The following is a 14,421-nucleotide window of genomic DNA, read 5'->3' as shown; positions in this document are numbered from 1 at the left end:
GGTCACAAAACTACCTGTTTGTTTTCCTTTTTTTTTTGGTTTTTCTCTGGTACCAGGAACCGAACTCACAACCTTGCGCTTGCCAGGCAGGCGCTTTTGCCGCTGAGCTAAATCCCCAGCCCTCTGTTTGTTTTCTGACAAGCCCGCTTGTCCTCCAGACAATCCTGCTGGAGGCTTAGGACAACCCTCTGATTGTGACAGGAACAGATACTCCCTCCATAATCATATTTTCATTCAAAGAACAAGTATCCATAATAAATATATAAAATCATAAATAAATTAATACTTGAGTGCTTCCTACAAAAATAGATTTCCTTTTAGCTGATTGTAAAATTTATGTATGTTCATGCCAAAATTGAAAAATATAGAAAAGTAGAATTAAGAAAAGAAATACTCCATATCCCAGAGAAAACTATGTTTTACCTTTTCTTTTAGTCTTTGTACTTTGCATGTTATTTACACAAAGGTTATGGCTTTTTGTCACTGAACATTATAACAAGGATATTTTCTCAAGATATTAAACTGTTCAGGCTAAATGCCATTTTCATAATTGCACAGTACAATTTACTAGATTTTTTTTTAAATAATAGCTTTGTTAAACTAAACTTTGCATGTGGTTGACAAACAAAATGTAAGTTTCAATAGATTTTAGCATATTGACAGTTATATAACTATGACCACAATCAAAGTTAGATCATTTTTGTTATCCACAAACAAGAAACTCTACCCATGAGATATCATCTTCCAATCCCTCCCCGCTAAATCTGGGCACACACTGGGGTACTCTCTATCTTCACAGATTTTCCTATTCTGGACATTTTTTTATTCAAAATATACCATACTCAGAACAATGATAAAGAACCTAACATATCCAAAGAAATAGAAATCCTGCAAAGTGAGCTCTCGCACTATACTGAAGTGAAACTAGAAACCAACAGCAGAAATATACTTAAGAATACAATAACTTTTTCTCCCTTTTCTTATTATCTGTCCTTCATTTCATACTTTATATATTAGTTTTTCATATAAGGGAAACTACGTGATGTTCAAGCTTGAATATCTGATTTACTTCACTTAACATAATGGTCTCAAGGTGCATCATGTATATGACTCAAGTTCATCTTTCTTTATGGAAGAGTAGTACTCCATTGGGTATAAACACCACATTTTCTTTTTCCATTCATCTGTTGATGGGCATGTAGGCTGTTTCTAAGATTTTGGTATTATGAATTGTGCTGCTATTAACATGAGTATACACATATCACTGTAGTATGATGTTTTTAACTCTTTTTGGAAGATTCCTAAAAAGAGACTACCTGAGTCAAATGGAATTTCTATCTTTAGCTTTTTGAAGACTCTCCATATTGAATTCCACTGTGATTGTATCAGGTCCCACCAAAAATGAGGAAGTGTTCCTTTTTCCACAGCCTTACCAGCATTTTTTATTGGTTGATTTCTTGATGGTAGTCATTCTTTGTAGAATGAGATGGGATCTTAATGTTGTTTTAATTTGCACTTCTCAAATGGCCAGCGATATTGAACATTTGTTCCTGTATTTATTGGCCAATCATGTTTCTTCAGCTGAAAAGCATCTATTCTATTTCACATGCTTGGTTTTTGATTGTGTCTGTAAGTTTGAAGGGTATAATTTTTGTTGTTTTTGTTTTTCTTTATATATTCTAGATATTAATCCTCTGTCTGAGGCATGCCAGCAAAATTTATTTTGCATTCTATAGGTTGTCTCTTCACCATGGTTTCCTCTGCTGTGTGGAAGCCTTTTAAATTGATATGATCCCATTTGTTGATCTTTGTTATTATTTCTTGTGCAACTGGGGTTTTATTCAGAGAGTTATTGTCTACCCCTTTGTCTTTGAGAGTTTTACCTATTTTGTCTTTCAGTAAATTGCTCCTATTCTAATATTGAGATCTTCAACCCATTTTGATTTTAATTTAGTAAATAATAAGAGATATGATCTAAGTTCAACCTTCAGCATAGGGTAGTTTTCCCAACACCATTTGTTAAAGAGGCTGCCTTGCCTCCAACAAAGGGATTTGGCCCCTTTGTCAAAGACTGCATAACTGAGTGTACCTGAGGTTTCTTCTGTATCTTCTCTTCTGTTCCACTGATCCAGAAGTCTGTGTTTTTTGCCAATATCATGCTGGTTTTTTTGTTTGTTTGATTAACGTAGCTTTATAGTATAACCTAAAGTGAGGGATTGCCCTTGTTGTCCAGAACTGCTTTGGCTGTTCTAGGTCTCTCCTGATTCCACATGAATTTTAGGATTGCTTTCTACAATTGTGTAAGAAAGGTTATTGGTATTTTGATTGGAATTGCACTAAATCTTTATAACAGTTTTGGAAGCATGGCCATTTAAATGATATTGGTTCTGCTTATCCAGGAACAGGGGATATCTTTACATTTTCTGATGTCATCTTCAATCTTCTTTTTCAGAGTACTATAGTTTTCATTGTAGAGGTCTTTCAGTTCCTTGATTAAGTTAATTCCTAAGTATTTCATTTTTCTTGATGCTATTTTGAAAGGTATTATTTCCCCAAATTTCCTCTCAGAGAGTTTGTTAGTGGTATACGGAAATGCTATTGAATTTTGAGTGTTGATTTTCTATCCTGCTATACTACTGAACTTAGTTATTAGTTCTAGGCATCTTTTGGTGCAGCTTTTAGGGTCTTCTATGTAGAGGATGATGTCATCTGCAAATAACAATTTAACTTCTTCCTTCCCTATCCATAACCCTTTTATTTCTTTCTCTTGTCTAATTGCTCTAGCTAGTATTTCAAGAATTATGCTGAATAAAAGTGACAATACTGGATATTCCTTTCTTGTTCCTGGTTTTAGAGGGTGTGGAGAACCAGTCACGTTACTTAAAGCTTAGGGCATCTAAGGAGACCTGAAGACATGACCCAGCTTGTCTAGTGTAAATGCACAGTAAGATAGAGTTATGTAACCATGACTTAGCACAGGTAAACATGATGTGCTGATTATGGCACTATTCAAGAATGTAAATATGAGATAACAGCCTGTATATGAATTATACAATAAAGATACTGACAGCTCTCTTGTGCTCTGCTCTGCTCCATGCTACCCGCTGTTGTTGCTTATATTTTGCACATGTGCATTCTTTAACCTTGGGACCTCACCCACGAAAATCTCCCGTGCCCCCCGCCACCAGCAGGCTGACAGGGGAAAAGCATTCAGCTTCTCTTCACTAAGTATGATGTTGGCTATTGGTTTGTCATGGATGGCTTTTATCAGATTAAGATAAATACAGTCTGTTGTAGTTAGGATTTACAAGGGAATAGATTTAATACAGGATATATAATTTATAGGATTATTTTATAATATTCACCCCAAATGTGAAATCAAGAGTGCAAGAGATGTGTCCACACACTAGAGACACAAAGAATCCAGGCAAGAGCCTGGATCCCATGATAATGTCCTACATGAGTCCAGCTGGAGACCTAGAGCCCGCAATGTCTCATACAAGTCTGTACCAAGGGTCTGCACTGGGAAGGCCCAAAAGTCAATGGTGGAAGCTAGAAAGTTGGCACCAGAAGGGTAAAGTATCTGTGCCAGCAGGTACAAAAGGGATCTGCACTAGAGTCAGAAAACAATGTTCAAGGTAAGGACCAGAGCTCCCCCAAAGAGAACTGCAGCCATCCTCAGTGACAGGAAGGACCTGAGCTCCTCTAATGATGAGAACAGCTGAGTTCATATCAAGAAAGCCAGCATGACAAGCTTCTCCAGGAGAATCAACAGCACACCCTCTTCCCCTCCAGTTCTCCTTTTATGCTGTTGGCAACAACCTTCAGGTGGGCCTTCCATAGCCAGAACCCTGCTGATTCAGTTAAGCTGGGTGTTACAAGCTGACTATTAGTTAATCCACCACAGTCCACCCCTGGTCAACTTGATAAGCAGACATATGTCTTTAAACCATAGTCTCCAGAAGCAGATCTGTGAAAAGTTAACATTTCTTGGCCTATTCAGATTTGCCTTAATATAACAATTACATATATACAATTCTTATTGCAGGGGCTGGGGATTTAGCTCAGCAGCAAAGCGCCTGCCTGGCAAGCGCAAGGTCGTGAGTTCGGTTCCCGGTACCAGAGAAAAACCAAAAAAAAAACCAAAAAAAACCAATTCTTATTGCACTCATTTCCACACCAAAACCTTCAAAGGGTGCTCAAAATTCAAGGTTAAAACCACCATAATCTAACTAAATAAACTGATTACAAACATGTATCTAAAAACTACATTAAGAGCACATTAAGAGCTCTATTACAATCACAATTTTTGCTTCCCATTAACTTTTGACCACAGGACCTGGCAACACTAAGAAATGCCCCAGGGGATCACCTGCATTTCAAATACATTCTTCCCTTCTGGTGGGAGGCCTCAGATCATTTCTCATTGTCCTGTTCCTTCTCATCAACCACGTTCTCTACTGTGTCATCTTCATAATCCACATCTCCACCAGAGCCTTCCATTTCGCCAAATGCTTCAAATCACCTTGTTGGTTCTTCACTCTTAAGTTTGAACACAGATCCGGCCAAAAGCTCTCAGCAGTAACCATGCCACCATCTCAACAGTAGACTGCACTGGAATTTTTCTGCCACCCAGGCAATATCTCTAAACAAGCAAAATGCAGACAAACTTCCTGTCAAAACAACATACCCTCCTGGGATTCAGCAGTCAAGCAGTCCTCAACAGCAGCCTCCTGAGCCTCATTCTGACCAGCAGCCTTTCCATCACTACTCTGACTCACCAGGCTCTGCCCAGAGTTTCCCGTATAGTTTACAGCATATGGAGGCTGCCTCTTCAGACAATCTCTCAAAACCTTTCCAAATTAATTCCCAAGTTTCTTAAGCCACACAGCCAGGCAACATCACAGCAATGACCCCACTTCTTGGTACTAATTTTGTGTTTACAGGGCTTACAAGGGAATAGTTTTAATACAGGACACATAATTTATAGGATTATTTTATAATATTCATCCAAAAAGTCAACACAGAAGAGTGCAGGCGATCTGTCCACACACTTGAGACCCAAAGAATCCAGCTGAAGACCTGGAGCCCATGGCAATGTCCTGCATGAGTCCAGCTGGAGGCCTAGAGCCCATGACAATGTCTCATACAAGTCTGTATCTAGGATGTGCGCTGGGAAGACCCAGAGGCCAGTGGTGGAAGCTAGGAAACCTGCACCAGCCGGGTGAAGGATCTGTGCCAGCAGGCTGAGGGATCTGCACTGGAGCCAGGAATTGACACTCAAGGTAAGGAGCAGAGCTCCCTGGATGAGAACCACAGCCATCCTCAGTAACAGTGAGGACCGGAGCTCCTCTGATAATGAGAACAGCTGAGTTCATACTGGGAAAGCCAACGTGACAAGCTCCTCCAAGAGAATCAGCAGCACACCATCTTCCCCTCCAGTTTTTCTTTTATGCTGTTGGCAACAACCCTCAGGTGGGCCTTCCACACCCGGAACCCTGCTGATTCAGTTCAGCTGGGTGTTACAAGTTGACCATTAGTTAATCCACCAAGCTATTCCTATTTTCTTGAGTGTTTTTATCATAAGTGGATGCTGAAATTTTCAAAAGCTTTTTTTTTTTTTTTGCATCTATTGAGCTGTCCATATAGTTTCTGTCCTTGCTTCTATTTATGGGGTGAGTTACATATATTGAGTAGTGCGTGTTACGCCATTCCTGTGTCCCTCCACTTAGCTATGAGGTACGATCTTTTGGATGATTTGCTGTATTTGTTTGCCTGCATCTTGTTGAGAATTTTTGTATCTATGTTCACTGAAGAGATTGGTCTGTAGTTCTCTTTTTTGATTGGGTCCTTTTCTCATTTTGGAATTAGGGTAATGCTTGTTTCCAGGAATGACTTTGGGAATATTGCTTCCCTTTCAATTTCATGAAAGTGTTTGAGGAGTATTAGCATTAGATCTTCTCTAAAATTTTCATAGAATTCAGCAGTGAATCCATCAGGACCTGGGCTTTTCTTAGTTGGTAGTTTTGGGGGGCTTTTTTTGCCTTTTTTTTTTTTTTTTACTTTTTCAATTTCACTGAATGGTATTGACTGGCTTATTTGGAGTTTTTACATCTTCTTGGTTCAACTTTGATAGTTCATATGAATCCAGAAGCTTAAATCCATTTCTTCTGAGTTTTCCATTTTATTAGAGTACAAGTTCTCAAAGTGGTCATCAGTAATCTGGATTTTGGCAGAATCCATTATGATTTCACATTTTTTGTTTCTAATTGCACAAATTTGGGTCTTTCCTTTTTAAAATAAGAAAAAAAGTAAAAGTAAAATAAGAATAGCCAATGGTTTATATGTTTTGTTCACGCTGTCAAAGAACCAACTCTTTAATTCATAGATCATTTGCACTTTTTAGTCTCAATTCAATTCATTCATTCATTAATTTCTGCCCTGCTCTTTGTAATTTCCTTCCTCATATTAGGTTTGGGTTTAGATGCTTCCTGTTTTTCTAGGACTTCTGAAGTGTATCACTAAGCTATTTATTTGAGTATGTCCTGTTTTTCTAATGTAGGAATTCACTGCTATATACTTCACTCTTAGGATTGTTTTCATTGTGTCCCATAGTTTCCAATATGTCATACTGACATTACCGTTTGATCATAGAAATTGTCTAATTTCTTCTTACTTTTTATCTGTGACCCATTGATCATTCAAGAGGGTATCATTTAATTTCCATATGTTTGCATAGTTTTTGGTATCTTTCGCCATTAATTTCTAGTCTCACAGCACTATGGTCCAATACATGCATGGGGTAATTTCGGCTTGAAGGGAACCACTCAGACTGCTTCAAAGCTCAGGGGCGTCTAAGGATATCTGAGGACATGATCCCACTTGTCCAACACAGGCGCAGAGCAGGATGCAGTTATGTAACCATGACTAGGCACAGGTAAACATGTATGTTCTGGGTATGGCACTATGTAAGAATTTAAATATGAGATAACAACCTGTATAAGAATTATGTAGCAAACATGCAGGCAGCTCTGGCTCTTGTGCTCTGCTCTGCCCCATGCTGCCTGCTGTTGTTGCTAAAGTTTTGCACACATGCATTCTTTAATCTTGGGACCTCACCCATGAAACTCTCTTGGGCCCCTGAGTGGGCTGACACAGTTCTTTTACGTCTACTTAAACATGCTCCATGGGCCAGTGTGTGGTCTGTTCTGGATAAAGTTTCATGTGCTGCCAAGAAGATTGTGTACTCTGTTGCTATTTGGTGGGACATTCTGTAGTTATGTATTAAGTCCATTTGTTTGAAGGTTTGGTTTGGCTCTGGTATTTCTTTGTTGATTTTTGGCCTCCTTGATCTGTCCCTTTGTAACAGTAGGGTATTGAGATCCCCATTACAATTGTATCAGTGTTCATCTGATTTTTTTTTTATGTCCATTAATGTTTGTTTTATGAAGTTGGGTGTGCCAGTACTTGGTGTGTATTTTTTTTAATTTTTTATTCAATCAGATTTTATGGATACATTTTAGATATATTTAATGATCACATTCATCATTGAGAATTTGCACCCGCACTGATACAACTTGATTTTTCCCCATCCCCCTTCTCTCCCTTCAATCCCTCCTCCCTGCTCCATTTACAAAAGCTTTGTTTCCAGTTTTCCTTCTTCTCTCACTTTTTTTACTTTTCCCTTCTTTCCTTTCCCCCTCCCCCTCTCTTGCTCCCCTCTCCAGTTGAACATTTTCTTCCCATTTCACAATACCTAACATACATTTTGGTCCTTATTCACACTTTTACTTTTTCTGGTGGGTGTATATTTATAACTGTTAATTCTTCCTGGTGAACTGTTCTCTTAACCAATATGTAGTGGCCTTGTTCGTCTCTTCCAATTAGCTTTGGCTTGAAACCCACTTTGTCTGAAATTAGGATAACAATTTCTGCTTTTATCTGGGTTCCTATTGCATGAAATATTATTCTCTATCCTTCAGTTTTTTAATCTGTATCTTTGTAAATTAAATGTGTTTCTTGTGTACTGCATATTGTTGGGTTCTGTTTTTTGATCCATTCTGTCAGGCTGTGTCTTTTGACTGGAGAATTGAGACCATTCACATTAAAAGTTATAACTGAGAAATATTGACTCGCCTGCCATTGCTTTATTTTCCTGTTTCTGGTTTCCTCATTCTTTCCCATTTTGCTTAGCTGCTCATCCTGCCAAGTGTATTCATTCTTTATGACACATTTGCATTGTTGGCATCAGTGTCTCTTTCTAGCATATCCTTGAAATCTTCTTGTAGTACTGGTTTGGTGGCCATGAATTTCTTGAGGTTCTCCTTGTTGTGGAAATACCTTATTTTTCCATCAACTTTAAAGGAAAGTTTTGCTGGACACACAAGCTGGGGTTGGAAGTTGTTATCTTTCAGGGTTGTTATGGCTAGTATCTAGATGTCCCCTCAAAGCCTCATGCACTCACTGACGGGCTTTGGGGAGCTGGTTGGACCTAAGGCATGTGACACTGGGATTCAGGGTATGTGGTACTGAGTTAGCCCACTGATTGGAATTAGCATAGCTCTGAGTGTGGGTAATAGGAAGCCCCACCCTGAGTGTAAAAAGCCTTGTTGCCTGCATGGAATGAGGGGAACTAGGCTTGTTTTGCTGCTGCTTCTGCTGCTGCTTCCTGCCTGACATCTTCCAGGATACAGTTTTGGGGCAGTGTCCAAGTCAAGACATGTGCCTGTTCTCAGTGTTAGACAAGAGAGGCAGTCAGCTCCCAGGTCCAGACTGGGTAGGCCCCAGCACACAGGCAGTAGCATTAGGGGAGGGGTGCCAATTCTGGGGCTTTCAAATTCATGGAAATTCAGGCTGAACCTGGCTTCTGGCCATGAGGGTAGAGCCTGGGTCACTTAGGTTAAAACACTGTGGGGGTCACTTGCTGGCCTGACCATGGCTCTCTGGCCATGGCTCTCTCCTGTGGCTGATCCTTTACCAGTCACTGTGGGAGTATAAAGCTGGGAGCCCTGAAATAAAGCCAGCCCACGGTTGCCCTGAGTCCGGGGCTCAGTCAGCCCCTCCCCGATGTGGTGTCCAAGCCCTCACATGAGGAGATTCTGGTGCTTGCGCTGCAGTCACTCACCAACTATTGCAACTCACAGCATCCACCTGTTTATTCTACTGCTTTGTTTCACCTTGAAGGCTTTCGGAGACCCCCACTTTCACCGCATCTCTTATAGACTTGGTCCTCCTTCCTCACCAGCTATAAGCCAGCAACCAGGAAGGAAGCACAGGTCATCCCTTCTTTTTTCCACATCATGTTCTGTCTCCACAATTTCTCTGCAGGCTGCAGTGTTCCTGTCAGATTCTTCCTGGGACGTCCCGGATCTGCTGATTCCACCTCCTTCCTTCTTTTCTTCCCCAGGTTGTTATTTTCCAGTGTCAGGTTCTAAATCTTGGAGAAGCTGATTTGTTGCTGCTTACTGGTCCATCATCTTCCCAGAAGTCCTACTAAATTATTTCTGAAACTTGAAGTACATCTTTGCCCATTTTATTTATTTAAGAAATAGTATAAATGAATTATGCCATTATAAAGTCTACAAAGCTAACCATTTTCTATATTTTTGGATTTTTCTCCTCCCTATCACTTTCTGATGAACCTCTTTCTTTATGTGTAAATTCTTTTCTGTATTGAAGGTGAATTTTTTAGGATAAATTACTGGAGTTAGAACTACTGGCCCAAAAGGGATGCATGTCTTAAGGACCTTGATTTGCAAAAGTACAAAGAGCAAAATGGTGGTAGGGATCTACGCTAGTGAACTGCTCATTCCACTATGCCCTTGCAGGCTAAAGGATGGGTTTTAGAACGTTGCATTATTCATAGATTTAAAACATCATATTTCATTATTGTATTAATTTATATATCTTTGATTATCACTGAGGTTGAGTATCTTTCCAAAAATATATTAACTACCTATCTTTAAATTTGGGGAGGGATTTAGTCCTAGAACAGAAGACAAACTTCACTTTCCTGCTGAAGAAACAAAAGCTCACAGGATTGAAACCATTTTACCCAAACTATACAATAATTAAGTGCCCATGGGAGGAGTCCAACTTGAACTTTTTGAAGTAAGTAATTTCCCCTCCCAACCACTGCAATATTTTTAAGCTCCTCAAACCAATCTGGAATAATTTTTATTTTATTTTGTTTTGTCTTTTTGAGACAGGTTCCTTGCCAGGCAGTTCACGTTAGCCCTGACCTCACTTTGTAGCCCAGGCTGGTCTCTAATTCACAACGATCCTCCTGCCTCAGCCTCCCAAGTGCTGGGATTACAGGCATGCGCCACCACGCCCGGTGACTTTTTTTTATTTTAAAGAGAATAAAAAATAATTTAAAAAATTAAAAACAATACAGAATTTCACTAAACAAGATGATAGGAATTCAGCAATGGTTGTTATATTGTATATTGTCTTCAGACTAGTTGTTCAGATTGCCAGATATAAGCACGCAAAATTGGTCAAAAAAAAACTAAAAAGAGAAAAAAATTTAAGCATTAATTGTTCTGCTGGCGAGCAGAGGCAAAGGGACTCGTGGCCATGAGAGATTATTTGTTTGGCACCAAAGTATTCTTTGAAGAACTTTATACAGTATTGGAGGATGGCAGAAGCAGTTTTGATTGATCTGTTTGGCTTGGAATTGAACCCTCAGGAAAACTGCAATTGGATATTACTGAAGACACTGAACACTGTCTGAGACCCCGACGCTGGCAGGGCCCAGCACTTTTGCATGATATGCTTCAGTAACATCAGCTGTGAATGGGATAGTGAACGTGATAATTGTGAATTGGAAACAAGCAATGAATTTTCAGACTTCTTGAGTGACTTCGAGATTGTCAGTAATCCGAGAGTGGCTGCCTCTTTGTATACGATTAAGCAAAAAATTGATGAAAAAAATTTGAGCAGAATTAAGGTGATTGTACCGGTACACAGGAAAAAGTTAATGAAGGCTTTTATTGACCAACTTTTCACTGAGGTTTACAATTTTGAGTTTGAAGATTTACAGGTAAAAGATGGCCTTTTGAAGCAGTCCACTGAAATAAGCATGATCACAGTCTTGAACTAGAAAAACTCCGGGATGAAATAGAAACATATTTGAGAAGTCTGCAGCACTGAATGGAAAATTAACTCTGATTACATCTCCTTTGATCCCAGACATTTTCATACATGGAATTACCACAAGAGCAGGTGGGATATCTTACATACCGACTCTTAGCTCATTCAGTCTCCTCAGTAGTTCCAAATGGAGAGATCCCGAAACAGGTATTCAAGAAAACCTGTGTAGATTGGCGAATACTACAGGATTTAATGCAGAGAAATTTTACCGAGTAAAGACTGATCATGCCAATGAAGTCTGGACCATGGGAAAAAGGAGCCTGAATTTTATGACAGAATGACCACAAATCAGAGAGGAGTCACAATTGCAGCACTCCACGCTGACTTATACCTACAGTTTTTGCAGATCCTGTCAAAGAATTATGTGTGGTTGCTCACTCTGGGTGGAAAGGTACTTTGTTAGCTGTGATATCAGAACATGGCTGTAGTTTGGAAGACATTATTGTTGGACTGGGACCTTCAGTAGGACCTTGCTGTGTTAAGCTTCCCAGAGAATCAGTAAGTGCGTCTCATAATCTTCATCCTACATGCATATGACCATCACCAAATCCCTACACTGACATCCGTAAAGCCACCAGGATTCTTCTAGAACAAGGAGGAATCCTTCCACAGAATATTCAGGACCAGAACCAAGATCTCAACCTCTGTACATCCTGCCATCCTGAAGAGTTTTTCTCCTGTGTCCGAGATGGCCTTAACTTTGGTACACAGATTGGCTTTGTATCACTTAGACAATGAGATACTTGACTGGATTTTTACATAACTTCTCATCCTCCTTCCAAACTGATGGCAAGGGAAAAGTGAACTGATTTGTGTAAAACATGGAGGGTTATAATGGACAATTCATCTTTAGAGTATATTTTCACTGTTATTACCAAATACAAATGATTTTTACTTAATTCTAATGATAATTGACTAAAAATCATGTGATGTTTTATAGAGGAAGATGATTTTAAAATGTTATTCTCATTATTACATAAATCAGGAATTTGTGTAATATTTATTGGATGTTTACTATTTGTCAGGTATAATGTTAAGCATAAATTAACCAAAATGGCTAAGACTTCCCTTTTGACTCCAATGCACTGCAGGAAACAAACTCTACACCTACAATTTAATTGTAATGCAATAGAAGAGTACAAAAAAAAGGTGGCTGACTTTACCCAAAAGGCAGGATAGAGAAGGTATTACAGCAAAAGTGACACGCAAGCCCGGAGTATGTATAGGCTTTTGACAAATGAAGAACAACCATAGCAATGAAGGAACATCATGAACCAGAGAATGAAACCGGAAATTTATATCATGTCCTAGAGACAGAACAGTGTGGGCAGAATGAGACTGAAAAACAGGTTAGAAATAGATTGATAGGAATCTCAAATGCCATGCAAAAGTTTGGAGTTTATTTTCCAGGCAATTAGTAGGCATCAAAAGCAGAGAGGCGTTTTTATTTCCTTGTTATCCTATTTAATATGATAGATTTTTATTATGAGAATTAGAAGCAGAGAGATTACATAAGAGCCAGTAAAAGAATTTCGAAAAAGAAGGACGTCCCAATAAAGCAATAGAAAATAAAAATGGAGAACAGAGTAGATGGACTACAGAGACAGATCAGGGAGACGGACTCAGTAGGTAACAGAACTGAGAAGTGAGGAAGGGTAGGCAAATCACTGATGATTACAAAATTTCTGCTTAGGTAACACAAAAGTACCAACCAAGTCAGGGAGGGGACTTCACACAAAGGAAAGATACTGATTCTCACCTTACCACAGAATAAAGTGCATGTGGATGGAAATTTTTGGTCATCAGTTAGAAATATAGAACTGGAATTTAGGAGGGAGGTTGGGAAAAAGACAGATTTGGAAGCTGGCTAAACAGAGATGATGCCCGAGTCTGTTGGAGTATGTCGGGTCAAATTAGGATGCGCCAAAAGGAGGCCCAAGGGTGCAGCCACATACAGCACCTGCACTGGAAAAACGAGAAGCCAAGCAGTAAAAAACAAAAAGTAATAGTAATCAGAAACAAGAAACAAGGGAGCATTGTCATTTTAAAAATCCCGAGTAGATGTGGGAGGTACTCAGAGAAGTCTTCAAGGATAAAATCAAGCAAGAATTGAGAACAAACCAGCTGTTTTACTTATTAAAGCTGTCTTTCACTACTGTCTACGGTAATGCTGACGGCCAGGTTCCAGAGCACTGAGGAAGAAGATGCACAGATACTGACTCTTAATTGACAGTTTTTACTTAAGAAGAGAAGATAAAGGGATTTAATTTTTTTGTATTGGATAGTTTCCTATAACCTACAAGTATATTTGTAGGTTAAAGAGAAATGTTGAGCTACATTTAACTTGGGGAAAAGGTATATATTTTTAATGTAAATTGTTATGTTGCATCTTGAAAAGACTTTCTTATGTTGTACCTATATTTCCTACATATATCTGGTATAATAACAGCAAATATTATTTTCTTGGTATTTTCAAAGGATTTAAACATGTATTATTTCATTTACCCTTATAACTACTATGAAATATAGGTTAGGTGTTATTCTTTTTACTCAGATGAGAAACTGAGTCTCATAGAGTTGAAATCAAAGTCACACAATTTGTAATAAGATTGGAACATATATTTTGTGATTTAAATCTCTCAGGTTTTACAGTTAAGGCTACCTAAATTTTATTTTTATTTTCAACTTTACATAAATATTTTTGATTCATAAATCACTTATAATTTTGTTCAGCACTAGGATAGGTTAAAAAACATAGATTTGTAGACATCAAAATGTTTAATGTAGTGAAAAGTGAAAGTTAATAAGCCAGAAGTTTCAGTATTGTAATACATGCTGGGAGTTTGCCAAAGCTTGGTACCTTGTTTAGTTTAATTCTTCTATGCATCTTCTAGCCCAGTGTGAAATTTAAATGAATAAAATACCTCATTTCTTCAAATTCAGGGATGGCATTGAACACAACACAGAAATTTCAGACTCATGGAAAATAGTGTTTTGTTTAGTGGTAACAATAAAGATTAAGGAGTAATGTTTTTTAAAAAAAATTGTACTGCTGATTTCTGCTGGCCGATCTGGAATGAAGAAAGTCCTCGTTTCATTTTGTATCATTTCGTTTCATTTCATATTTTGAAACTATGCTGCCCATCTAGGCCTCCCAATTCTTGGGTTCAAGAGATTCTCATGCTTCGGCCTCCTGCATCGCTGGGCCTAGAGGTGTGCAGGGCTGAAATAAGTACTTTTTAAAGTACACACTTCAAGTTCATAGCT

General features: G+C 38.7%; 1 pseudogene; it reads left to right on the top strand.

The window, feature by feature from the left end:
- The first annotated feature begins 10,565 nt into the window (after positions 1-10,565).
- LOC102003467 lies at positions 10,566-11,901 on the top strand (annotated as a pseudogene).
- The last annotated feature ends 2,520 nt before the right edge of the window (positions 11,902-14,421 follow it).

This window comes from Chinchilla lanigera, unplaced genomic scaffold (assembly GCF_000276665.1).
Source record: "Chinchilla lanigera isolate Chin_1 unplaced genomic scaffold, ChiLan1.0 scaffold00024, whole genome shotgun sequence".
NCBI lineage: Eukaryota > Metazoa > Chordata > Mammalia > Rodentia > Chinchillidae > Chinchilla > Chinchilla lanigera.
Note: the sequence above shows the minus strand (reverse complement) of the source record. Positions and strands in the feature narration are given on the sequence as shown.